The sequence below is a fragment of the Pongo pygmaeus genome, chromosome 12 (assembly GCF_028885625.2).
Source record: "Pongo pygmaeus isolate AG05252 chromosome 12, NHGRI_mPonPyg2-v2.0_pri, whole genome shotgun sequence".
NCBI lineage: Eukaryota > Metazoa > Chordata > Mammalia > Primates > Hominidae > Pongo > Pongo pygmaeus.
The window spans coordinates 116,397,375-116,423,440 of NC_072385.2; the positions used below are offsets into that span (position 1 = coordinate 116,397,375).

At 38.4% G+C, this 26,066-nt stretch overlaps 1 protein-coding gene across 2 annotated transcripts in view; it reads right to left on the reverse strand.

The window, feature by feature from the left end:
• VSNL1 (visinin like 1) overlaps positions 1-21,572 on the reverse strand; it is a 116,200-nt gene extending 94,628 nt beyond the window's left edge. Inside the window, exon 1 of one of the 2 annotated variants that reach the window (XM_063648937.1) lies at positions 21,362-21,572. The gene's annotated coding sequence lies outside the window, so the exon portion shown is untranslated. Of the gene's footprint in view, positions 1-20,624; positions 20,986-21,361 lie in introns of those variants that run through there. The other variant, XM_054475751.2, reaches the window with a different exon arrangement.
• Between the last annotated feature and the right edge of the window lie 4,494 nt (positions 21,573-26,066).

A 26,066-nucleotide genomic window follows, 5' to 3' on the forward strand; every position in this document is an offset into this window, starting at 1 on the left:
CTCTTAAGATGGAGTAAAATTGCTTAATACTGCTTGGAAGTTTCATCACAATCTGGAACCTGACAGCTTGCTACCTAACTCTTCAGCCTCATCCTAGTATCTAGTGCCATTCATCCAAGTCCCTTTTTAAGAAGCTCCAGTTTTTCAACAGGCTCACTATCAAATCCAGCCCTTGTACATGCTAGGGCTTCTGTGGGGAGCACTCTTTCTGTGCCTCTCTTCACCTGGCTGACTCCTATTCCTACTTAGGATGTCAACACAAATGCCACTTTGTCTCTGTCCTAGATTCCATAGGCAGTTATTCTCTTTGTTATGTATGTCCACAGGAGCTTATTCTTCACCCCATTTTTCAGACTGATCAATTTTTAATCATCTGTTTATTGTCCCTTCCCTACCATAAGCTCTATCAAGAAGTCTATCCTTTTTTGTTTCTATCTTTTTTCCAGTAAAGGGCTTGACACATAATAGGCACTCAATTAATGTTTGAACTGTTGAGTTGGATTAACTGTCACACTCTTACTGAAAAAAGTTTTGAGGACCAAAGAAGCAACTTAAGAAATCTATTGAAAACAGATTTGTTCTCCCATGTCTAAAATGTCTTAGTACATAGTCTATCCTGTTTGTAGTAGCTCTTACCTTGTTCTACCTCATATGTTGTAATCTGAATCTCAGTTATGGACCAGGCATTATGGTACAGAGGATACAGAGATCTATCTTGTAAAGCATACTAAAATATATTGCAAATTTCTATGTTAACGACATCTTTTGACATAATGAAAGTTTACAATTCTATGGAATCAAATATCCCTATTATTTTATAGCTTCTTGATTGCTTATTTCCCACTATATCTAGATTATACAAATGTCGCTTAGATTTTCTTCTGAGGCTTTAAAAAATTGAAGTCTTTAATATGCCCGGAATTCATTTTATGTAATGTGAGATAGGGGTTCAGATTTGCTTATTTCTAAATGGTTAATCAGTTGTGCCAGTAGTACCATCCGTTAAATAAGCTACGTTCTTCCCACTGAATTGAAATGCCACCTTTGTTGATAATTCATAAAATCTTATAACAATGAAATACCTTTGTGAATATTCTATTTTGTTCCATTGGTCTACTTGTCTATTCGTATGCCTATTCCATATCATTTGATTATAATGCTTGTGTGTTCTGGCATCTGGTAATGCAAGCTTACCCTCACTCTTTTTTTAAATACCTCTAATCTTGAGAATGCAGTCTTCCAGACAAACTTGAAGACCATGTAAAACAACTTAAAAATGCATGCCTAAAATAAAAACCCTTGTGGCATTATAATTGTTACATATATATATATATATATATATATATATATACACACATATGATGTATTCCTATTGTCTTTTAATTTTTCAACTGTATTTTCTGTTCTTCAATAAGATTTATAGTTACACACAGGCACTTTGTCTTTCTTCCATTTTTTAATCCTAAATATTACCTTGGTTGCTACTGAACATAGAACTTTTTTTCTAATTTTAATTTCTGAATATTTTTTGATAAGCTAAAAGAAAAGCCTACTTATTTTTGTAATTTATCTGATAGCTAGTCTCCTTATCCAGTTTTTACTAATTTTTGTTGTTACTTGAATCTTTGGATTTTCAATATATATAATCAGCAAAAGATGTCAGTTTAATCTCTTTTCTGATGTTTATTTTTTCTGATGTTTACTCTGCTTATTTCATTTTTTATTGTACTGTTTTTCACAGATAGATAGAAGTCTTCTTCTTTTCTATGACGAGGAAGGATATAAATATACAAAGATAAATCTGTATCTACTCCTGAGAAAACTGGCTCATTGCTAGATTTTTGCCCTATAACACTTAAATTACTTTAAAATTTTTGTAAGTAAATGAATGTGATTTACCTATGTCATTCAGTAATAGCAGGTAGAACTGGAAGGATATTAGATAAATCCTAGTTTACCCCTACTCATTTTACATATGACAAAACTAAAGCCCAACAAAAGAAAGTGATTTGAATAAGATGAAAAGCTAGAAGCGAAGCCCAGCCAAGAATACCAAGGTTGTATGACCTCTTTCACAGTGTTTTTTGTAAAAGACATAGTTGATTAGAACCTTAGGCATGAATTTAAAAAGCCATTGTTTTTTTTTTTTGCTGGTTTTTAAATATCACATTTTAAAGAACAAATTGAACATCTAAATTAAATATTTATTGTATCTTAAAATTTTATTACTAGTACGGCAGAAGCTTCTAGTTTTCTCCAAGACCATTTTCCTCTTCTTCTTTAGTAATAAAACCCTTAATTTTTAGCAAGGGTTATATTAAATGTGACTAAATTCTGGCCAATGGCATGTATGCCAATTTTCAGGTGTGACTTAGGGAAGCGTCCTTAACAGGGAAGGGTATGACCTTCATCTCCCTTTTCTCCTTCCTACTGGTTAGAAAGCAGATATGTGGCTGCAGCCACACTAGATCATGAGGTGCAAGCCACCTGCTAAGGATGGCTAGCCAAGCAAAAAGGCTGAAGGAGTCTGGGTCCCTGAGAAGTCTAGGTTCTGGGTCCCTGAAGCCACCCTGTCAGGGATTGCCTACCTCTGAGTTTCTTTATATGAGTGAGAAATAAATTTCTCTCTTATTTAAGTCATTGTTATCTGGGATCATCTATCATTTTAAGCTGAATTTAACTCTGATCTGCCAAGTAAATTATGAAGTATAACAACAAAAGTGGAAATACCTTAAAGATAATCTGCAAACTCTTGCTCCAGGAAAAAAAGCACATCATAGATGTTTGATATCAGAATTCTGGTTATGACCTCAAGACCTTTGAATTTTAAATAATGATCATAATAATGACAATGATAACAATAATAATAGCTGTGTATTGACTACTACAGGGAGACAGTGGAGAGCAGTTAAGAAATGGGGCTTAAGTCAGACTACCAGATGTGCCACTTTTTGGCTATGTGACTGTGGGCATGTCGCTTACTGTTTCTAAGTCTCAATTATCTTTATAATGGGGATAATGAAAATTCTTAGCATTAAGTTGTAATCATTAGATGAACACATGTAATGAAGTCAGTAAAAATTAGCCCCATGTAATATTATTGATCTTATCATTAAAACCCACCATTTCTACTACTTTAAAGGCCAGGCATCAAATGACACCTATGTGGCAATATTTATAATTTAATTATCACAATAATACTGTCACATAGGTATCATTATCTACATTTCACAGATAAAATGATTTATAGGACTCAAAATATTTTGTGACTGAGCTGGAATGGAATGTAGGCTTGATTATAAAACCATATTTCTTTTCATGATACTATGCTCATTTGATTAAGATTTTATAACCCTTTAAAACCTTATGTCAGGACACATGCATTTCAAAGTATTCTCCTGCTATCATTGTATACTTTGGTTGCTGCTTCCTCTGTTAATAAGAGCATTCCTACTCCCTTTGCCCTTTGTCTATCTAATTCCCAGTCTTGACATCTCCAAAATTCATCTCACCTACAATCCTCATCCTAGGAAAGTTTGGTTCTGTGCACCCCAAAAATGCTCCTGCAGCACTCTCTGCTTCTTTCATGGACTTGTAGAAGCACATAGAGTTGTAGAAGCACTTGGGCATATCTAATGACCTATACATCTACACCACAAGAAAGCAACCACGGGTTTGGGAAGAGCACGTAACACACAGGTGCTTGTAAATTTCTTTATCTGGAAACTGTCCCAGGGAACTTTGCATCAGAGGGTAAGCTTCCCTTGGAGATTTACCAACATCAAAAAAGCTCTATTGTCCGCTGTTACTAGAGCCTTGTGACTGAGGAATAAAATGGGAGATGGTAAACCCTGGGAGGAAGACCCATAATCCTCTTTTCAAAAAGAAATGCAGTAATAAGCCTCCTTTGTCAGGCCCAGCCATGGTAAACAAGTGTTAGTAGCAATCTCAGGAGGCAAAACTGGAAATCCAGACCTCAGTGGATTTTCCTGGAGTCTATTATTTCAAGCAGCCCCAAATAGGTCTCCCTGTTACACTTTCTTACAGCATTACTATTTTCTTCCATAGCACTTAATTAATTGTAAGTGGTGCCATTTTGTGATTATTTGTTTAATATCCATTCCTCCAGCTAGACTCTAATCTCCATGAGGGCAGGGATTATGGTTGTTTTAGCTCACTTAGTGCTAGGCAAATGATGTCCAATAAATATTTGTTGAAAGAACAAATGAATTGGTGAAACAGAGATAGTACCTCATACAAAAGCTACATAGTGAATATAAAAACAAAGTGAAGTAAGTAAAAAGAGTATCGATCCAATTTGGATTTTAGAGACCACAAACTTTCTGATTTTAGGCAAGTTGCCACATTTCTGTATCAATTTTTTCACCTCAAATAGGGATAATATCTATTTCATTGGATTGTTGTGAAAATGAGTGACGTAGTACGCATGTGAAGCGCTTGGCAGAGTCCTTGGCAAAGAGATGATATGTGCTAATGATTGTTTACAAACATGACCTCCTTAAAAAAAAAGCCATCTCTTCCTCTTTCTCCTTTGCTGGATTAACTGAGGAGACTTTTGGAACACCTGAATGTTCTAAGGTGTAATAATCTGTGAAAACTGAAAAGACCTTGAATGACTAAACTCAGGCAGATGTAAGCTCCTTTTGCCCCTGAAATATCTTTCTCCTTTGGCCAGAAATTCTCACCTTCCTATTCCATCTCTTAGAGACCATTTGGTGTCCTTTGATTCATGCAATGCATATATATTGAGAATCTATAGAATGTTAAGCACAGAACTGGGCTCTGAAAATAATACACTGGTGAACTAGACAAGAAATGTTCAGCCTAAGAGCTTTATTTAAATGTGAATAAGTCCTGGAAAGAACTGTGGGACTTAGTTATACATATGCCACCGTGAACAACGATAACTATCTGGTTTTGCACATCTACCCTATCCCCCGCTCTGTCCTAAGTATGTTACATGCACAATCCCATCTAATCTGTACAAGAACTACGTGAAATAGACTTAACAATTTCTGTTTCACAGGCAAGGAATCAGAAGCCATGCAGCTTCTGATGTAGGGGTTTGAATTAAGGTCTGTGTGACACTACAGCCACAATTTTCTTTCTATCATGATGTCTGCTTACCAATGACTTTTAATGATCCAATTGATTTAAGGAGTGATGAACTAGCATATTTAATAATTTACTTCCTTTTATTAGATTCTACCCATATATGGTTGTTCAATTGAATAAACATGGTTCTTATAATAACTGATGTAAAAGCAGGGGTTCATAAACGTTACATTTTCACTGGCATATGGACTCTGCCTGCATTTGTTACAAAGATCTTTTAAAAACTACCCTTAAAATGGAAGTAAAAGTCAGGGTCCAAGAGTTCTTCTTTTAGATCTGGGGTGTAAAACTCATGGATCCTGAACCACATAAAACCACGGATGTGTTCGTATTGGTTATTTTGTTTGATGCCATCTTTTAAAAGGCAAAGAAATGAGGCAGGTATTCTGCTTGGTCAAAACACCATCATTTTAACACTCCTGTAACACCTGGCCCATTTTTTTTTTGGCTCCTGCTTTAGACCATTAGCTTCTTGAAAAAAGATATTTGTCTTAAGGATCTTTATGTCTCTGGGGCTAAATTCAATTTCTGGCATACAGCAGAAGCAAAAGAAATGTTTGCTATATGAGTGAGAAAAAATCCTATGGTTAAGAGTTTCCTCCAAGTATCACAGTAGGGTTGGGGCTGGTAAGAGACAGGACAAACTGAGCAAATGAAATTTGTCATTCACTACCCCCTGGGAACCCAAGAGCCTTCTACTTACTTTATTTTAACAATACTCTCTTTGGAGAAAAAACGATTAGAAATTTATTTAAGGTAAAACATAAATGAGTGAATTCTGTTTTAAAGCACCTAATGATGTTCCCTGGGGACTATTTAGGTATAGAGAATTTTGAGAAATTCAAAGATTAATGAGGCCCTGAGTCTATGTTGTAGGAATTCACAGACTGTTCAGGAAGACTACTACTGGATGATGAAGATGATATTTATGAAGATGATAATGATGATGGTGGTAGCAGTAGCAGCAATGCTCATACAGGCAAAGCATGGCATAAAAACTGTATTAATCAGTGCTCCAGGATCTCAGCCTAGACTTGGCTCTCTTTTCTGTTTCCTGCCCCAAAACAAAGTGACAAAAATAATGGACTTTTGGGCAATTGCAGGTAGGTTTTGATTAGAAGAGGCTTTTCAGTTCGGAAAGGAATGCAGCCATCTGCTCATAATGCTGGCCCTGAGAATTACTAACTAGTTTAGGTGAATTTTCCTCAATCTTCTAAGTGTTATGACCTTTCAGGCCTACTACTTTCTAGGGCCCAAGCCTCTGCCATAAAAAGCAGCAAACCTAAATTCAAATTTCACACTCTGCCAGAGATGGGCAGAAATCTATGCTGAGGACACTATGCAGCCTGTTATCAGAGTTATGTGCACAAAGATTTTCCTTTAAGTGGTATTTTAAAAGTTAAAATGTATAACAATAAGAGAACAGTGAGCTAAACCTTGTTCATATATATGATGGAGTGTAATCCAAGTATTTAAAATATACATTTACAAAGAATTTTAATTGAAAAGATCATGTTTCTGCTATAATGTTATTAAAAATGTAGAATATAAATTTTAAAGAAATGAGCAGTCTCTATTAGAAAACAATATTGAAAATGGAGGAAAATATAACTTAGTAATAGATTGCAGGTGATTTTTATTCTTTTTTCTGTTTTGTTTTCCAAATTTTCACAATGAACGAATATTACTCTTTTTACTTAAAAAAGGCAAATTCCCAACCCTCACTGAGGCTCACTTAAGAGCTGTTATATAGAGTAGTGACTTGAAGGACCAGGTATCTGATTAATGAATTACCTGGAATGTCAATCGCAGCTCTCTTTAGTTCTGGTTCTTAGAGTTTTGTTAAATGAGTTTATAAAACTAGAAAAAAAAGTGTTCTGAAAGAAAAAGTAATGTCTTCTTCATTTAATTATAAAAAAAAAGAATTCTGTACTTGTATCTAATCCTAGACAACCACAAAATGAATATTCTCACTGCTACAATGAGGTGATCTCAGTCACCATGATAACAATCAGTGGTATCCAAGCTAGATACAAATTCAAAGAAATGACTTTATTCCTAATTATCTACCATAGGAACCAATAATCACAATCCAGAGAAGATAGCTGGAATACTGTGTAGATTTTTAGCCTTCCCTCTATTATTCACCTCTCAGTGAGTTTCCATTTACAGATGTATAAACTTATAGACCTATTACGAAGATTTGGGTACTCCTTGCCAGCAACCTCCAGTTGGCATTTGAGGAGGTGATTCTCAGATAACGTAGAAGCTGCTCACTTTACATTCTCTAAATAAGTAGTCATAAGCAGTATACTGTCATTGCACTATGAGCCCTTATAAATACTGTGTGCTGAATTCATCTACCCATTGTTCTACATAAAGTGTCCATTAACTTCATACATGGTTTTAGATCTGCCCAGTGCAAAAGATGGTCTGTTGGCTATGCTCAGTTCCCTACTTCTTTATTATGAATTTATTTAACTTCTCAATTTAAATTAAGGGCTCTTGAATTGAGGACAGCAAATATTACTACTTCTTTATTAAAAACAAACTGATAATAACCACCAATGAGTTTCAAATAAAAGAGAGGGTTCTGCTAAGCATTTAATGGATATTATTTCTAGTCCTTACAACAATTTCGTGAGATACATTATAATTTGCATTTAACAAATAAGACTGGGGCTCAAACAGATTAAATTATTTGGCCAAGACCAAGAAGACATTAAGTAGTGGAATTAGAATTCAAATTTGGTTCTGACATATAGTCCAGTATTTTTCCATTTTCCCATGTTGCTGATGTCTGATATTTAGATTTTTTTTTCAAAACTTCCATTTTACACCCTAAGAACCAGACTTTGAGGAATGAAGTAACTTGCCCAAGTTCATATGAAAACAAAGCAAACTCAAATCTGAATAAAATTAATTGCCCTTATTTGTTTTTTAAAACTATGTTACCTTTGTAACATAACAGCAATCACTGCTAATACGATGTATGCCATATTTTAATTTTTTCTATTAGTTTTAATTGGTGTGAAGTTAAAGATATTTTATAATACTGTCATTTTTTGAATTTGAGATAATTTCGAAGTTACAGATTTTCTGCCTTTTCGTATGGGAAACAGCAGAAATATAAACATGTCAGTGGGGAAGATTCAGAGCCATTAGTCATTAGCCACTTTGGCACAACTGTGGTCAAATATCCATCCAGGAACAAAATGGGAATGTTCTCAAAAGATCAGTTGCCAAAGCACTTCAAGAAGTTTCCTCTTAATAAGAAGGCCAAGCTTTTTGGCCTACTATTCCATTTTTCCTTTTTCTTTCCTCCCTCCCTCTTGCTCTCTCTTTCTCTCTTTCCCCCTCCCCCTCTTTTTATAGGAAACTTAACATTCACTGAAGATCTTGTATATGCGAGAGACTGTTCTAAGCACTTTCAAAGACATTATGTTTATCCTTACAATTAATCTCAGGAGTACAATTTTCATTTTCCAAAATTTGGACAACTTGTTCAGAGTGATAAGGCCTAACTTCAGTTTAAAGCCACATCTCCTTAATCCACAATATACTTCTCTCTAGTGAGATGCAGTCATGTATCATATAAACAGGGTGCTATCTTTTCAACAACTGGGATGTACAGACTTAATTGACACTCTGATTCAAATAAACTATAAAAATACTTAGGAGATTAAAAAAATACTTAACGGATTTGAACACTGGCTTTATATTTGATGATATTAAGTGATTTTTTTGCTGTGCTAATACTATTGTGGATATATGTAAACTATTACACACAAAATGAAATGTCTTAATTAGTTCAAATTAACCCATTAGAGAGAGGAAGGATGGGGACGGCAGTGAAACAAAGTGGCCTTAATACTGATTAACATTGGGTGATGGGTACATGGGGGCTTATTATATTATTCTCTCCAAATATGTACGCTTTCCCTAATAAAAAAATTAAAAAATAAAAAGATGTGTGTAGATTGGTTGTAGTTTGGTAGAACAAGAGGGTTTTGGGTTTGAACAACACATTTATCACTTAATATCTATGTGACCTTGGGCAAATTACTTTCATCTCAGCGACACAGTTTCTCAGTCATAAAATGAAGCTTACCTTGCAGACACTTACCTCAAAAAGCTGTAAGTAATGAAGTAACGTGTGTAAGTATCTAACACAGAGCACCGTACATGCTAAGTTTTTTTTGAGACGGAATCTCGCTGTGTCGCCCAGGCTGGAGTGCAGTGGCGCAATCTCGGCTCACTGCAAGCTCCGCCTCCCGGGTTCACGCCATTCTCCTGCCTCAGCCTCCCCAGTAGCTGGGACTACAGGCACCCGCCACCAGGCCCTGCTAATTTTTTGTATTTTTTAGGAGAGACGGGATTTCACCGTGTTAGCCAGGTTGGTCTCGATCTCCTGACCTCGTGATCCACCCGCCTCGGCCTCCCAAAGTGCTGGCATTACAGGGGTGAGCCACTGTGCCTGGCCTTTTTTTTTTTTTTTTTTAACAAAATTGCTAGCTATTTTTATTAGAAGGCATAAATGATTTCTGCTTTCATTTACTTGCTCTTGAGACCTAGCCTAGAGATAACTTTCAATATTCAGATTAATTCAATTTTGGCTAACAGCCAAAGATGAATGATATAGGTAAGCCTTCTATGTACATGGTCTTCTACTGAGCACCTCTTTGGAAGAATGTCAGCTTTCCCAGTTTCTCCTATGCCATTGGTGACTTGGATCTAGATCACTTTCCCCTGTCCTCTTCCAGTTCTCATGGATTTCTTCTAATACCCATACCAGCAATTCTGGCCAAGGCCTCCTGTTTTAAGAATGAATCATATGCTATTTTTTATTATTCCTTGTATAGCCACTTTATCAAAGTATTGGCTACATTATTCTCTCATCACTGCTGCAAACATGCTCTATCATGCCTCCCTTCCCCATCCCAAGATGATATCTTGGGCTGATTTATATTTTTTCTGTCACTTGTAGGTATCAGAGAAGTGGTTGTTTCTAGATATTAAAAAGTTTAGTCTAATTTAAATATAAATTTCCACTATACCAATTCAGTGTTTCCTTAACTAGGATTTCAATCTAGCAGTGGGGAGAGGGGGTAATATGTTCTTTTGTCCTGCTGCCTTCCCTCTTGTATTACTTGCTCTGCTGCTTCTAGGGAGGGGGCAGAAAAGTGGAGGGACTATATAGGAAACGGACAAGGTCTTACTTGACTGGTGCCTGTGTAATTTGGCACTCTGTGAGTCAGATGCCCAAATGCTTTGCCATTATCCTGGGGTGTTTGAGGACTCTTTAGCAACTCCTGACTGGGAAGTTCCAAACTCCACAATTTATTGATGGGTCAATGCACAGTTGACTTACTGCTCCACCTATTCTGCTGGCCTCAGTGGTACAGCTCTCCAAAGGGGACTTAGACATGTATCAGACATGATTTCTTCCCTCAAGAAATTTCCAGTTTTATGCGAGAGTTGGCATGTATACAGTGATTATGTGTTCAGATGTGCTAAGAGGACTGAGAAGTAACTTTTGGTTGCATTCCCTTAGGATGACTGGGTTAGGATATCTAAGTAAGGTTCAGATTTTCATAATCAGAACAGCTCCTGCAAAGTGATTTCCATAGTCCTTGAAGAGAACTCATCTCTGTTCATGAGTTCAAGAGCTTATCCAAGACAGAGTACCTGTGTTTGCATGCATATGTGGGTCTCTTTAGTTTCTCCTGTTGGTCTTACTGTCCTTACTCACATTGTTTGGGTCTGTATATGCATGCTGATTCCTGGAAGGAAAGTCCCAGTTACCCTCATAGGCTTCTCTTAACCCCAGTAGGATGAAAATCTTATTTCCAAAGCTTCTTTGCTAGAGCAAACACATGAGCTTGACTGTGGTTGCTTTTGTTTCCACAGGGGTCTCTTTAGAAGCCAAGACATGCTCACACCACTGAGAAATGGCTGTGGGCTCAAGTTCTACAACCAGAGCATGAGAAATCCAGAGGCAAATTTAAACGATACAGATGTGTCTCAAACCTTCCATAATTTAGGCTTTTCCTTCCAGATTATTTTACTTCAAAATCATTTTTTCAATTTAACTGTGAAGACCTAGTTATCATAGATCTATCATTCTATCCCAGGACCTAGAGTAGGGGTGGGGAGAAGACAGGGACATATTTTAGCAGATATAACCATAATATAATAATTTGCAGAAGATCAATAATTTGATTATAAATCACCTTTTTACAATCTAAAATTCTAAAGTTGAATGATATGAACAATAAATTTTTTATTGTCACATGCTATTATGCAATCTGTGAAGTATGTTCACAATATCTCGTAACTACAAAGGGTAGGTAATATCATACTTATTCTCACATGAGGAAACTAAAACTCAGAGAAGTTAAGTAAGTCTTCCACAGCTACACACTATGATGCCTAAAGCACAGGTGTGATGCCTAAAACACAAATTTAATGACTACTAAGTTTGTATACTTTCTATTACATAGTTCAGCTTTTGTCTTTCTAAAGCGGTTTTTCTAACTGAGTTCTTCAGAACAACAATGAAATGTTGATAAGTATATTTTCACATAAGTTTCCTGTACAAACAGGTTTGGAAATATACAATTAATCAAAGCTAAACAGATTCAGTGGTCTTTACCACAGGACCACTCAGACTTATTATTAACATGAAAATGAGCACTGGGAATATCGAAGAGTGGGATGTAGTAAGCATTTTCCCCCAAAGAAGTGTTTCAAAAAACTCTGTTTCTGTACAGATATATTTCCAAAACGCTGATAGGTATTCTTACCACCAAATTTAAACCATCCTCCCTTTCAATTATGCACTTGATCTAGAATGAGGAAATTTCAATAGGCCTTCCTTTTTAATGCTGTCTTGTAAGTAATGATTTGTTATAAAGCTATTACTCTTGAATATTTTGCTTAAAACTATACAAAACAATCTATTACAGTACATTGAACATACTGTGTATATATCATCTATGTGTGTATGTATGTATCTATCTATCTGGATGTATGTGCATCTCTACCTCAGCCCTACCTTGGGTACCATTCTCTGCACTTGGTCAATCTGCATTAGTGTACACTTCTACAAACACTCAGCAAATGAAGGTTCTGATAGGCTAAACCTGATCTGAACCTGTTCTGCAACATGTGTTGTGTGTATGGCCTCCCTTTTCTGCCATTTATTTGGTGTTATTTGAGAACCATTTATTTGATAAACAAAAGATATGCAAGTGATATCACCAGATCCTGCATAAGAGTTGAGGTCTAGGCGTCTCCTGGAGTGTTTAACAGGTGCTCAGGGCACCTTGGGGGAAAAGGTAATGGAAAAAAGAGGATAAAAATCAGAAGATAATTAAGCGCTGTCAGATGTCCTGTGACATTATTTATGAAGAGCACCACAGAATCACTGGAGTGGGGGAGGACTGTTCATCAACTGAACATTAGTCACTAGAGGCTCTGAAAACTTTAGCAGAAGACATGTCTTAAACAAATGAAAGAGATTTTCTAAACAGGTGCAGGAACACAGGCCTAAGCTAGGGCATTGATTCAGTTAGCACATGCTTTCTAGGACTGCGCTCACCATGCTACCTGGGATATGTGTTATGTTACCTATTATTTAACTATGAGCCAATTAGGAAGATATACTTGGAAAAAAATGCAGCTGGACACCTAGAACACTAGCCAAGGAGAAATGGTGAAATGTAGACTGAGAAGGTGGTCAGAAAAGATAAAATGTGGGCAGGCGAGAAGATTGGGGTGTGCAGGGGGAGAAGGAATTATTTATGTTCCAAGCTCTTTCAGGTGCTATATACACATCACTATATTAGGTCTTCAACATTCATATAAGATAACTACATTATCCCTATTTTCACCAGTGAGAAAATAAACTCAAAAGATTAATTAGAACAATAACCCTACTCAATTCTATGAATCATCCAGGAGTTGTCCTATTATACAAAGAAACCTCAGAATTTAGGTGCAAGTTTTGTAGACTTCAAAAGAGAAAAATACGTCCTTTTTTATCTACAGATTAGAAATATGCCTGAAATTTCCTAGGAAATTGGGCAGGAAATAGAGGAAGAAGGGGGGAAAACCTGAAGGAAATTGAAAACGCTCTTTGAGGAGTTAAAAACAATAAGGCCATTTTGGATTTGATGTGTGTGGGGGTGGGGGAAACGTGAAGAGGGGCTAGAAACATTTTTTTTGGTTCAGTAGGAAAGAGCAGTTGGAAGGTATCTTTTCTTTATTGTAAAAGCCTGGGAGAAAAGAATGAAAGAGTAGCTCATGGGAGACTCTTCCCACAGACACACACTGAATGATTAGTCACGAAATGGGTTGGAAAAATAGAGGAGGTGTGGGGAGTGTATCAGACAGAAATCCTGTTTTGGGAAAGTATTAAAAGATAGAAGTATCACAGTATAATATTTAACCAAAAAAGCGGAACTCCTGAAATGTTTTTTATTGAAGTTCAGTGATCAACTGTGAGTGCAGGTTGGGGGAGAAGGGAAACATGTTATTTAGCTACACTGAACAGTAATTCATAGATAATAAATATATCCAATAAGGAAATAAACTTAAAAATTTCCTTTCAGTTCATATTCTGGACTCAATTATATGCTGGCATTATATAGTAGGGTGATGATGATAAAGTAAAGGCATAATGGAAAGGGGATGCATTTAAAGAAGGAATAAGAGAAAATTTGAAGTCTTAGTGCAGGGATTTATTTCATTCTGAAATAATTCTGCGCATCCATACCACCTTTTCATTTCACTTGACTTAAAATTGCATTTATCTGTCTTCTCCATTAGGCATAAATTCTTGAAGGCTGGGATTGTATCTTACTTAATTTTGTTCTGCAGTGACTACACAGAGCTTGGCACACTTTCTCAATAAATCTAAGTTTTATAAGGTAGGGTAAGCACTGTAAACTGTTCACTATTTGATTCCTGATTTAGAAGTTCTGCAATGAATGGAGATTGCTTCAACTCAGTGACCAAAGTGGTTTATGAGCTACTGATTTCTGATTAAAGTGATGCTAATGATAAGGATAACTATTATTTATTATACATTTTCAATAATAAGCCATTATATTCTTTACATATATAATCTTCTATTTTCTGTTCAAGAATCCTGTGAATTACTATTAGAAACTGAGGCTGAGAGTTTAAACAATTTATTCAAGGTCACAGAACTAATAAACTATGGCCCTGGGAATTTTTGTCTAAGTATTAATACACCTAGCTTAAGAACTTTATACTTCCTCTCATAATTTTCTCTGAGCCAACTGAAATCATGGTTAGAAGTTTCCCATTCACAAACTAAAAATGAGGAAAGACTAATAGTTTAGTGGTTTTCATCTCACTCTGAAGAATGAATACCTTTATAATCATTTAAAAGAATAACAATTTTATACATAGGATTTAAGTTTACTTCACAATTTCCTTTCATTTTTCATAAAATTTTTCATATGAACAAGAAAGCAAAAAACATCAAGCACTTTATATAAAGTTACAGAAACTCTAGAACTTCTGGAATTAACAAAATTGATAGTCTTCCATTAACTTGTAACATCAAATGCCAAGAATTTCAGCAAGCAGAACTTGCTAATTGAAAGTGAGCCTTGTGCAGCACTACTTGATACATTAAAAGCAAAATATTATATTAATAAGCATTTCAACTTTATTAATAATGCTTGATGGGTCTCCAACGGGACATTTTACTCAAAATTTAAAATTGGACTTCAAGAAATCAGAAATAAACACGCTAATCACAAATTACTAAAACCAAAGCAAAATATAAAACACTAGTCTCCTGTAATACCAGCGTTTACTATTTCAAGAACTCTTGAACTGCAAAAAGATTCTAAAATATAAGATAACAGAAATATTAGGATCTGTTGATTTACATTAGAAAAAATTCACCCAGGTTTCAAAGTACATTTAACATGTTAATGATTTGCCAAAAAAAACAAAAAACTATTTACATAAAGCTCCTCAAAAGTTCATAGTCTTTCAGAGCCTAAGAAATAATAAACAAAATCCAAAAAAAGGAGGAAAAAATATACTTAAAAAGTGAGAGATTTCTATTTTCAGAAAAGTATTATATGGGCAACAATGAATAGGATTCATTCTATGGATCGATAATAATTGCAGATAAATTTAACTGATTTGTTAACACTTTGCCTTTTATAAGCAATGCCTCATAAAAATAAAATCTTTTAAGTAAAAGAGGTCTACTTTCTACAAAAAGTTCAGTAATTATTGTATTAGGTACATTGAGCTTGAAGACCACTTGGTGAATGAGAGTACTCCAAGTCTTAATTGTAATTTAGAACAAAAGGAAATAGAATGCTCACCTGGAAATAATCCAGTAAATCCTTGGAATTACCATGCATTAAAAAAAAGAATAAACAATTGATGGTTACACAGTAGGTCATCTGTATTAGGACTGCAGTAAATAAAGTAAAGAGGTGGAGAAATCCAGAGAAAGTGTAAGAATTGTGAAAATTACCCAATCTGTATGCTTTAAGTTAGCTGATGGGGTATAGAACAGCTCTTGAACGTATTCACAGGCACCTTATGATTAAAGTGTCAAATCTCTTTGAAGATTCCTCAGTAATTTACTATTCCATTTCTGTTTCATTCATTAAATAGTTTCTAAAGCATCCCCAAGACCCTTCCATCAGTAAAAGTCTCAATGATTTAAGCTGGGAGCAACGCAAACTATTTCGATTCACTTAAGAGCGGCATAAGTTACCTTTAGAAACAAACTGTAAATGAGAAATGCAATGCTGTGGTCCCCTCACAGTGTGAACATGTTAAAATAATTCCATAGCTCAAGAGAGCATGATCTAAGTGGACCACATAGCTACCACAGTCTAGATTTATATTCCCTCTTTTACTTATCAATATTCTTATTCTTGTAAACAGGTAAAAATACTTTATCTTTTTACTTATTAAGAGACAAAAAGGATAAACATGTAAATAGATTTTAAAGCACTCTTAGAGGTATTAATATAGTGCTTTAATATCTTTACAAAAAATAAATCATAAAATAATTTTTTTGAGATAGGGTCTTGCTCTGTCATTCAAGTATAAAATAATTTTTAATCCAGTTTTTTTCGTTACTAACAAAGATACTTAAAGAAACATTAATTGTGCACATGGTTTCAGTAGAAATTTAATTTTTGATATAATTAACAAGGTACATGCAACTGATTCTTATTAGAACAAATATTTAATTGACAAATATTGAGTTTCCACTATAAAATACATTGTACAGATATTGTGGAAATATTTTAAAAGGTCATTAAAATCATTGCTTTTCCAGACAATGAATTCATATTGTAGGGGTGTCTTTAAGATAAAAAAATTTCCTGAAGATACTATTTTAAAAAATAGACTGGAGAGATGGATTAGGTGACTTATATGGATCTTGTCCAGCTCATATATTCTATTAGTCATATGAATTAACCATTGGGATAGTAAAAATCTCAATCATTCTTTAATATATCTCTGTACCATTTGATACTTTAGGAAAATTAATATGTTTATATTCACTATACATAATGAAGATGGACGTTGTCAGTTTAGATTAATTAAATGTGATCATTTCTGTGAAGAGAGCCTTCCTATTTTCCTAAATAATCACTAACTTTAGGAGCATAGAAATCACTCAAAACAAAGAAAAAGACCTTGAGAACAGTGAAAATATATTGCTGTTATCAATTAGGCAACCATATGTTTGATACTGATGCTGAACTGTTATTCTGTGAAACTCCCTAGGGAGCTTCTCCACAACGTTTGGAATTCATAACTACATGCAACCCAAATAGAAAATCTATAGCTTGCCCAAGACAATATTCCTGATGCTGTAATCCTATCACATGTGACTCACATGTAATGGGGAGGTGATTCACAGTGTAGTAAATCAAAGCGGGGCACTTAGCAACTACAAATTTCCACATCTCTGCAAAGGCTATCTGGTGTTCAGAATACCCTGGAATGGGTATTCTGCAAGGGTATATGAACGGGTATATCAGCAAGATCAGGTAACATCTAACTAACCCAAGAGCATTTGTTAGAAACAGACTCTATCCAAGACAGAGCTCATCCCAATTCAGTAAAGATTTACCAACAGAGGAGGGGTTAAATTAAATTGTTAATTGGTAAAGGTGTTGAGAAACTCACCACTTTGCTTCTTAAAAGCTTCAACAACTTCCAAGAGTAGTTACCTACTCTTTGAAATGAGAAAGAGACTCCAAGTGGGCCTTCCTCTGGCCTTGCATTCCAATCATCAAGCTCCTCCTTTCCTAATGCCTCAGCTTTTTTCAGGTAAGAATCCTTAGCATTTCCCCATTTGTGGTAGTTGTGAGTGTCTTTCTGAGTGCCTGGGAGATTACATTTTTGCAGAAGAAACAGGAAGGCCCAGACTATATTTAGGAGGCGTAGAATGTTATTGTATAGGCACTCAGGGAATTTTTATGGAAGAAAGGAAGAAAATGAGGAAGAAATGGAGAACGCAAAAGAGGAAAAAAAGGAGAGAAAACAGGAGGAAGGTGGGAAGGCCAGTTAGGCGGGTCATCTTGTCTGCTTTACAGCCCTCATCCAGCAAGATGAGAGCAGAAACTGCGCAAGAATAAAACAAAAGATCTGCCTGAGGAAAAGCTATGCAAATGCTTTAAAAGCTTTAAAGGATGAAAAAGCTGCACTACTCTCCTCTATAGCACAACTTCAGGTTAAACCAGTCAAGCCTTCTTCCTTCGGTCTTTCTGTCCCTTCCCTTTCCCTTCTCTGCAGGTGGCTTTATCTGGAGGATTTCCAGGAAGGCTGGAGACAGGCATCTCTAATTTGGGTTCTGCCTCCTAGGAGCCAGAAGAGAGCTGGCAAAGTCCACTCTGGGAACCCTGCAGCTTCCTCACTCCACAAAGTCCTAATCTCTGCAGCTGCAGTGGTTTTGGAGGAGGATAGATGGGGAGAAAAGTGAGAATGTTAACTGCAGTGTCTTTGAAGGCTGGATTCCCTGAAGGATTTTGGAGAACATAGCAGGGAAAGGATGGAAATGCGCCCTGGGCAGTTCTCAAACAGGAACTGCAGATTCTGATACGCTAGTGCTCCCCGCAAACACCAAGGATTCCAAAGAAATTGTCTGAAATGCAGAGGAGGCCAGAAAAGCCAGACTAAATATCCAATGAGGTGGGGATATTAGAGGTGAGGGGCAATAAAAAAGAGAGAGAAAGAGACCTTACAAGACAAAGAGAGGCAAGGAAGAGAAATGAGGTGGTATAAAAGGGACCCCTAGAGACAATTTCAAAAGATGTGCTGGAGAGCAGACAGTTATTTATTTGAAATCTGCAGCAATGTCACTGAGACTGCTGAAAATGAAAGAGAGAAGGAAACATTTCCACTCAACATTACTTTTTAATTGTTTATTCCATAGACTAGAAGTTAATTGACTTTTCTCTAGATCTATGGTTCTGGGCCTCAGTTTCCTCATCTACAAAGCAAGGGGTTTGGACTAGTTACCTTACAGGGTCTCTGCCTAACTTGATCCTCTCAGTCAACCTATGAGTCAGGGACTCCAAGACCAAGCATTTATCAGTTTTGATACCTAATTCCCCCCTTTTTCCTCTAACCACCCCTCTTTATCAATGCAGTGCCAACACCTGCACCATTCATCGAACTGATGCCAATGCTCAATGATGACAGGGAGTATGGCTCAATTATGACAAATGATTAGTCCTTCTGCCCTGGAGTAAGGAAAGAAGGAATAGACAAGGCAGTATGATTTATACGGTGGATTTCCAATGAGAGGTTCTTCTCGAATTTTCAATTACAAATTTCATCCATTTAAATAAATTATAAATTCCTTTGAGGGGTTCCAAATGGTTGGACTGATCAAAGGGCCAAAGAGCCCTATTTGATGGCCCCCACACCTGATTTGAGAGAAAATTTATTTCGTTTCATCCCCAAAATTGGATTTGCTTATTTTGTGGAAATCCAGCACGCACTAGCCATGCTTTTTTCTCATCTTTCTGCCTCATGCCCATTCTGCCAACCTGCTTCAGTGCAGCATTTTCTGGGGTTATTAAACACCCAAGGCTTAATGAGAGTGCATTCAAGAGTAAGTTGTTCAATGATGCAGGATCACCCCCTACTCCCCCCCACCACACACACACAAACACACGTAGGCAGTTTACATGGTAGTGTGGGTAAAGTGTGTTTTCACAAGAGTTTCATTTTAAATTTGTCTCAACCTGAAATTCCTTTAGAAATTAAAATAAATATTAATATGTAGAAATAAAACTCCCCAGCTTCTCTTGCCTTCAACTGGAAAGTAATACACAAATAGTATGTACTTAGCGTTTTCCACAACCACCAACAATTCTATTTTATTTTAGTTTCCAAAATACGGACAGGAGGGCAACTCTAGAAAAATGGATTCCCACTCTGGCATCTCACAGGGCACTGATCAGGCAATGCTGAGCACTCATGATTTCCACCACGCAGGGAGCATCAGCCTCTCCTCGCCCCTTCCACATACACATTCTTGTACCCCTGCGGGTATTCAGCATTCTGATTTCCACCCGGGGTTTGACCTTGCAAAGACCCTTCTTCCAGTTTCTGGGCAAGGAACAACCCATTTTAACTCAAAACACAAAACGACCTTTTATCCTTTAAAGAAATACTACCAAATGTAACACACCTTGATTTACATTTTTTAACCCCAGATTCCGGATGGCGAACACGGAATGCAAAGGCAGGTAACTAGTTTGGGTCTGACAGTCCCCATTCAGCGACAGAGCCTGTGCCTCCGTTCAAAATCGATAGTGCAGTAGAGCATCTTTCCCTTTTCTGCCCATTCACCATTGTGACAAAAATCAAAGACGAAAAAATTATCTACTCATTTCTGAATACTGAGAGAAATGTGCTCATTTTGCGCCTGACTCCGTGGATCTTAAACACTAACATCCCGCTCAGAGATCAACCATGATTTCCATACCAATCTCATCCACTCAGTTTTACATAGCAAACACCTTTGCTGCCCTTCCACGGTGAGAAAAATGGTGCACCAATCCCACGGATGACAGGTTGCTACTCGACTGCACCCGCTCAATAGTTTTATCAGCAACCGGAAAACTTCACAATCGGTCAATTAGCTACTTAAATCTGTCTAAGACAAACTAAGAAAGCATCTCAGTTTCACCTGTCTTAAATCTAGTCTAAGACAATCCCCCAAACACGCCGCATATAAACACTCCCCCTTCCCCCACCCCCAATATTCCAAAAGATCCCCCATGGACTAAGAGCACATTCAGATCGCCAGCATTAAGCAAGGCAATTGTCCCCATGCATTTAGACGCATCTATGCAAAGCAAAGTATGTGACAATAGCCAAAGCATCTCTCTGACAGTTGGTTGCACTACACATTCAGAAATGCAACGAAGATTGTATTTTCCACTTACAGTTACAGCGCTGCGCACGGTCACTTAACGAAAATGATAAAACTCAACAGTTCTTTTTAAAAATATATATTTAATTCGGGTAAACGCTTAAGCCGTCTCTGTGTGTGGTTCTCTCTCGCTCTCTTTTTCTCTGGAGCTCTGGGCTGCTTAAATCCCTCTTGGATCGCGCCTTGCAAGCCCAGCCGCTGCCGCAACACGCTTGGGTAAATCTCTGCTGCAGATTGGGAATCCCATAGAAAACCTAGGGTCCCTGGAGCTGGATGCGCAGGCGCGCGAGTCTCCGCCTCTCCAGGCACCCCCTCCCCTTTCCTCTCTTCCCTCCTCCCTAAGCTCCGCAGCCCCAGCTAGGAGAACTCGGGAGCCTGTGACCAAAAGCCGCCTGGCGATGGCGCATGCTCAGTCGGAGGGGCTCGGAGTTTCCGCGGGTGGATTCCACGTCTCCAGATTTTAGCAAAAACTCAAAAGGAAAGCAGATAGGAAAAGGGAGTCCGGCTACCGGAGCAACCCGCACCTGGACGGGCGCGAGGGAGTGCGGGTTACCCGGGCTCGCCACCCCGCGTGGTTACCGAACCTGGTGGCTGAAGGCCGAGGCCAGAGATGAACACGTGGAGCCGCTTTTCCCGCTGCTTTCTGCCCTAGCCGACCCCCGGCCCACCCTTTGTTAGGCTGTAAAGTGAAGGAGAAAACTGCAGAAATCTCCGAAGGAAGACTTCGCAGCAAGCTGTGAGCACGTCTACCTGGCTTACTGAAGGAACGGTTATGGTGGTCATTTTGTCATGGGCCATTTCATCCGAGGGTCTTCTGCTAGAAGTACTGGGAGCCGGGTCCTCCAGCACCCAGTGCCCCGGACAGTCTCGATCCAGAACGGCGTTGAAAAAATGTGTGTTAAAGGGAGCTGGGATCCGAGGCTTCTTGCCCTGTGTACCCTGAGCCAAGCGCCTTCTGTATGCACTTAAGTGTTTTTAACATTTGCTTTGCGTCTGGGGTGGGAGGGGGGTGGGTGAAAGGGCGGGAATGAACCATTTTGCGAACCCACGTTTAAGGGCTCTGATTAGGCCGTCTTATAAAGCCCCCTTTGTGTCCTTGAACAACTAACAGGTTTGCCAGCCCTCCCCCGGCTCCCCATTGGCCTGCCAAAGCCTAGAAGGCTTGGCAAGGAGTAGTGCCCGATAAATGTTTGGTCGGTCGCTTCCCTACCAGAAAAGCAAGGAGAATTCCCAGATGTTCCCAACAGACCAGTTTTCCTCAAGTGTGTATGTTGTACATGAACTCATTCAACAATTATTTATTCAAGCATTTGCAAAACTATTAGACATTCCTTTATGCTTTGGGAATAAGTGCGGTTAACAAAACCCCCTCCTGGGCTTTACATTCAGGTGGGAGTTTTATTTTCAAGGGAGGGAAGTTCTGGGGGCACGATGAAGATCGAGGTTCTCCTTAAGCAGAGCGCTGTACAATTTGCACAGCGTCTTCACACACCTTATCACGTTCAGGAAAACTGTAGTTGACCTATACCGTTCGGTGCTGGGGACACCAAGAGCGTCTCCCGTGGCAAATGAGCTCTAACTTGACAAATCTCCAGCTGCTCCTGGTTCCAAGTCGAGGAGTCCAGCTTTGAACAAACTTGAGACTACTTAAGTGGGCACCAGGAGAAACTCCGCCAGATCAGTCTGTGGCTATCGCCATGCTAAGTGAGGGCCTCAGGCAGTGATGCCTAAGCCTCATTCGCTGCCAACCTAGCCAGCCCAGAACCCAGGAACCGGCTTCCCGGGCGGGATGCCTCGAGAAGGTTGCGCAGAGGGGGAGCGCGCTCTCGGGACTCCCGGGACACCGCCCGCGGCTGTCCCCTCTCGGCGGGGCTCTTCCGCCAGTGCTGGTGACCGCGGAAACCCGGAGCGCGGAGTTGCCCGGACCAGGGCGCGCGGCCCCGGCGGGCTGCGGCAGCCGAGCACGTTTAGAATCTGGCGGGCGCCAGCCCTTCGCTCTGGAGCCTCAGTGCGCACTGCGCTGCAGGGCTCCCGGGCGCGCGGGGCTGCTCCTGTTTCCTGGGACTGGCAGCGGGAGTCAGTCCTGAATAAGTAACTTTTTCTTTTTAGCTAGAAAAATGACCTTCACGGCTTTCAAAATCTCGTCTTTGGTCGATTTCCCCTATTACAGCATTTTACGCTGGGCTCTGGTTTCTCTCTCGAGAACAGCCTCCGCACTGTAATCTGCATCAACCCAAAGGGTCATGATGCCATTTCTCCGCTTCAACGAGATGTACCTATTTATTGCACCCTGGAGGTCTCTTTCGTGGCGGTGTTCGATTTTAGATAACTTACTTGCAACTTGTGTTTAGGAAAAAATGTACACTGATACTTTAAACCATGCTCTGTTGTAGGGTACGATTGATATCGACGCGTGCGCTTTTGTAAAGTAGCTTTGTCTGCGTGGGCGGGCAGATTTTTTTTTTAAAGTTCCATTTGCACTGCAGCGCCGTTTGCGTCCTAAATGCGATATTGTAATGTTTAATATCCAGCTATTATGTAGCTTTATCTTTTTCAGCTTCTAATATTTTGTTGTTGTTTAATTTTTTTGGCATGCCTTTTAGTCGAGTTGTATATACGAAGTCACAGTAAGAAAGCCAATTCTAAGACTCCCAAGGAATATTATCGTTTAAATTACAGAAGGCAAATCCCCTCTTTAGGATAGGAGAATGTACTTGAAGGGAGGAATGTGGCAGGGTCCCTCAGAAGCGAGGGAGCCCGCTGTTCCTCCTTCAGGCGTTTGCGGATGGCACTGGTGATCACAAAAAAGCGGAGATTGCGCTGCCGGGCGCTCCTGTGGTAGAGGGACTCGAACACTGCCCCATGTTGAGTGAAGAATGCCATCAGCTTTACCAGTTGTCCCGTTACCTAAAGCCACGTCCCCAACTCTACAATTTTCACACCCTAGATTTTTTTGGGGGGTGGGGGGTATAGAGGAGGAGGAGGAGGAAGGTGCTGTAGGAAGGGGCTTGTTTCTTTCTTCCTGTGTATCTGGTAGAATCCTCAATTAACCAGAAACAACTGAAGAGCTATTTTTCTTCCTTCAGTTGCAAATTATGTTCTTTATAGAAATTTCTAGCCTTACTTCCACCTTATTTCTTCCCAGATTCAAACAAACAAACAAAACCAACAGTAGCTTTTCAGGTGTAAAACACTCCATGTAATATTCTCACTCGCTTTGTGACGTGGACGAATTGAAAACGGAGAATGATAGTAAAAGTGTGAAATGCCAGTAGTGTTAACAGGTCTAAGCTTGTAGTCCTGGGAACTCCTGGTAATATTATTTATTAGAAATATTTGTGTGTAAAATATATGAGCCAAGAAGGGTGGAACTTATGGCATGGGGATATTTTTTAAAAATTGGAAGAAAACTTGAAAGTCATTATTAGAAAATGAAAGGAGAACAGAACTGAAGAATGGATTTATACTCGTTTATTCTTAAAGAATAATGATAGTAATTTACTTCTATGGATAGCATACCTTTATTCCAAAAGCAAAGGGTATTAATCATTACAGAAAAGATGTGTTATGTAAGATAATTATGTTACTTAAGATTTTTTTTTGTTTTTTTGAGAGGGACAGGGGTCTCGCTCTGTTGCCCAGGCTGGAGTGCAGTGGCAGGATCATAGCTTATTGTAGCCTCAAACTCCTGGGCTGAAGTGATCCTCCCGCCTCAGCTTCCCAAGTAGCTGGTACTATAGACACACACCACCGCACTTGGCTAATTTTATTATATTTCTGTAGAAACAGGCGTCTTGCCATGTTGCCCAGGCCGGTCTGAAACTCCTGGTCTTAAGCAGTCCTTCTGCTTTGGCCTCCCAAAGTGCTGAGATTATAGGCATGAGCCATCTTTTCCAGTCCTGTTCTGACTTTTTAAATCTTTTTTTAAAAGATGTAGATAGACCAACAAAATAAAATAACTTCCCTGTAGTCAAATAGGAAGTATCTCTTAGAATACAGCCCTACAACAGTTTTTCTGACTCATAGAATGTTTCATTGTATATGTCTGTGCCCCTTCTACATGTTTTTCTAAAATACTGAAAAAAATGCAAGACCATGAAGCAGTGATTCCCATGCAGTTAATGGGTGAGTTTTAGGCCTCCTTCTGCAGAGAAGGGAATAAAAATTCTAGTTTTAATGAACTTGATTGATCATGTCTCCCAGTCCTCCTCTGATTTCACTCTGTAATCCATGACTGGATCTAAATTCTGTCTGAAAGATCACTCTGTGTCTGTAGACACTAATTTCCTTAAAATTTGAACAATCCACAATAAAAATTTCATAAGGCCCTGCCAGATGAATCACCGTGAAAGATTTGAGTTTCCTGGAAGTTTCTTGGGGCCTCAGAAATAGTCATAGCAAATACAGGTAGTGTGCAGCCTCAAGAATAGAAAATACTTTCTTCCATTTTCTCTTCTACTATTTGGCCTGACATATAGATTCATAGCAGTGCTCTGAAGCTGGAAATTTTTACCGTTATCGTTAGTGGCAACACTCCATAAATGATGATAACAGAATTGCACTGTGCGTGAGCCCTGTTTCTTTTCATTAATGACTTTTTAGGTGTCTTTATTGCTAGGCTGTACTCTTTTTCAGTTGTGTGAATAGGCATTGCAGATAATATCACGGATCCATTTTGGGGGACCTCGGTAGTTGGAAACCATTGGGTCCAGAAGGGTCTTCAAAAACCCTTCTTGCCTAAAGCAGATCTTACTGACATGTTTCTCCCTTTAATCTGTGTTTTCTTTAATCTAGAGTTTTTAGTTAAACTCTCAACCTCAACAGAGATTCTTAGCATAGAAGTTAAGAGAAAATACAAATAGTGATTTCTATGCCCCCTCAGAGACAACCAACTAAAACAAAACCCACTTTTTTTTTTTTAACGGAACAGTTTAAAAATTTTATCCTGCCTGAAGTAGGAAAGAAACAGTGGGATCCCTCATTTTTTTTTTTTTTTTTTTTTTTGGTGTTCTTACCACATATATCCTTTAGAGTTCATTTTATCATTCCTAAGGGAGTGTTCAAGAAGAGAAAGAAGGATCACTGGTGTTCTTAAATCCAAACATTCACCTTACTCTCCACTTCCTCCTTTAAAACTACCTATAGAGCATCTTCATGTTAATTTGTTACAGATGCCTCAAACTCAACATCTCCAAATGATTTTCTTCCCTGCCCCTCTGCCTCCTTGGATCTGTTCTTCCCCCTGTGCTGCCTAGCACTTTGACGATGCCCACTATCAACCCAGTCCTCTAAATTAGAAGCTTGGATGTTATCTTTAGCTTCTCCATTTCTCTAATTCCTCATCATGTCGTTAACTGAATCCCGTGAATTCCATTTTCTGAATGTCTTGCAAATTCATTCCTCACTGCCACTGTATTAGTTCAGCCTCTCATCATCTCACTCTTGGAACATGTGT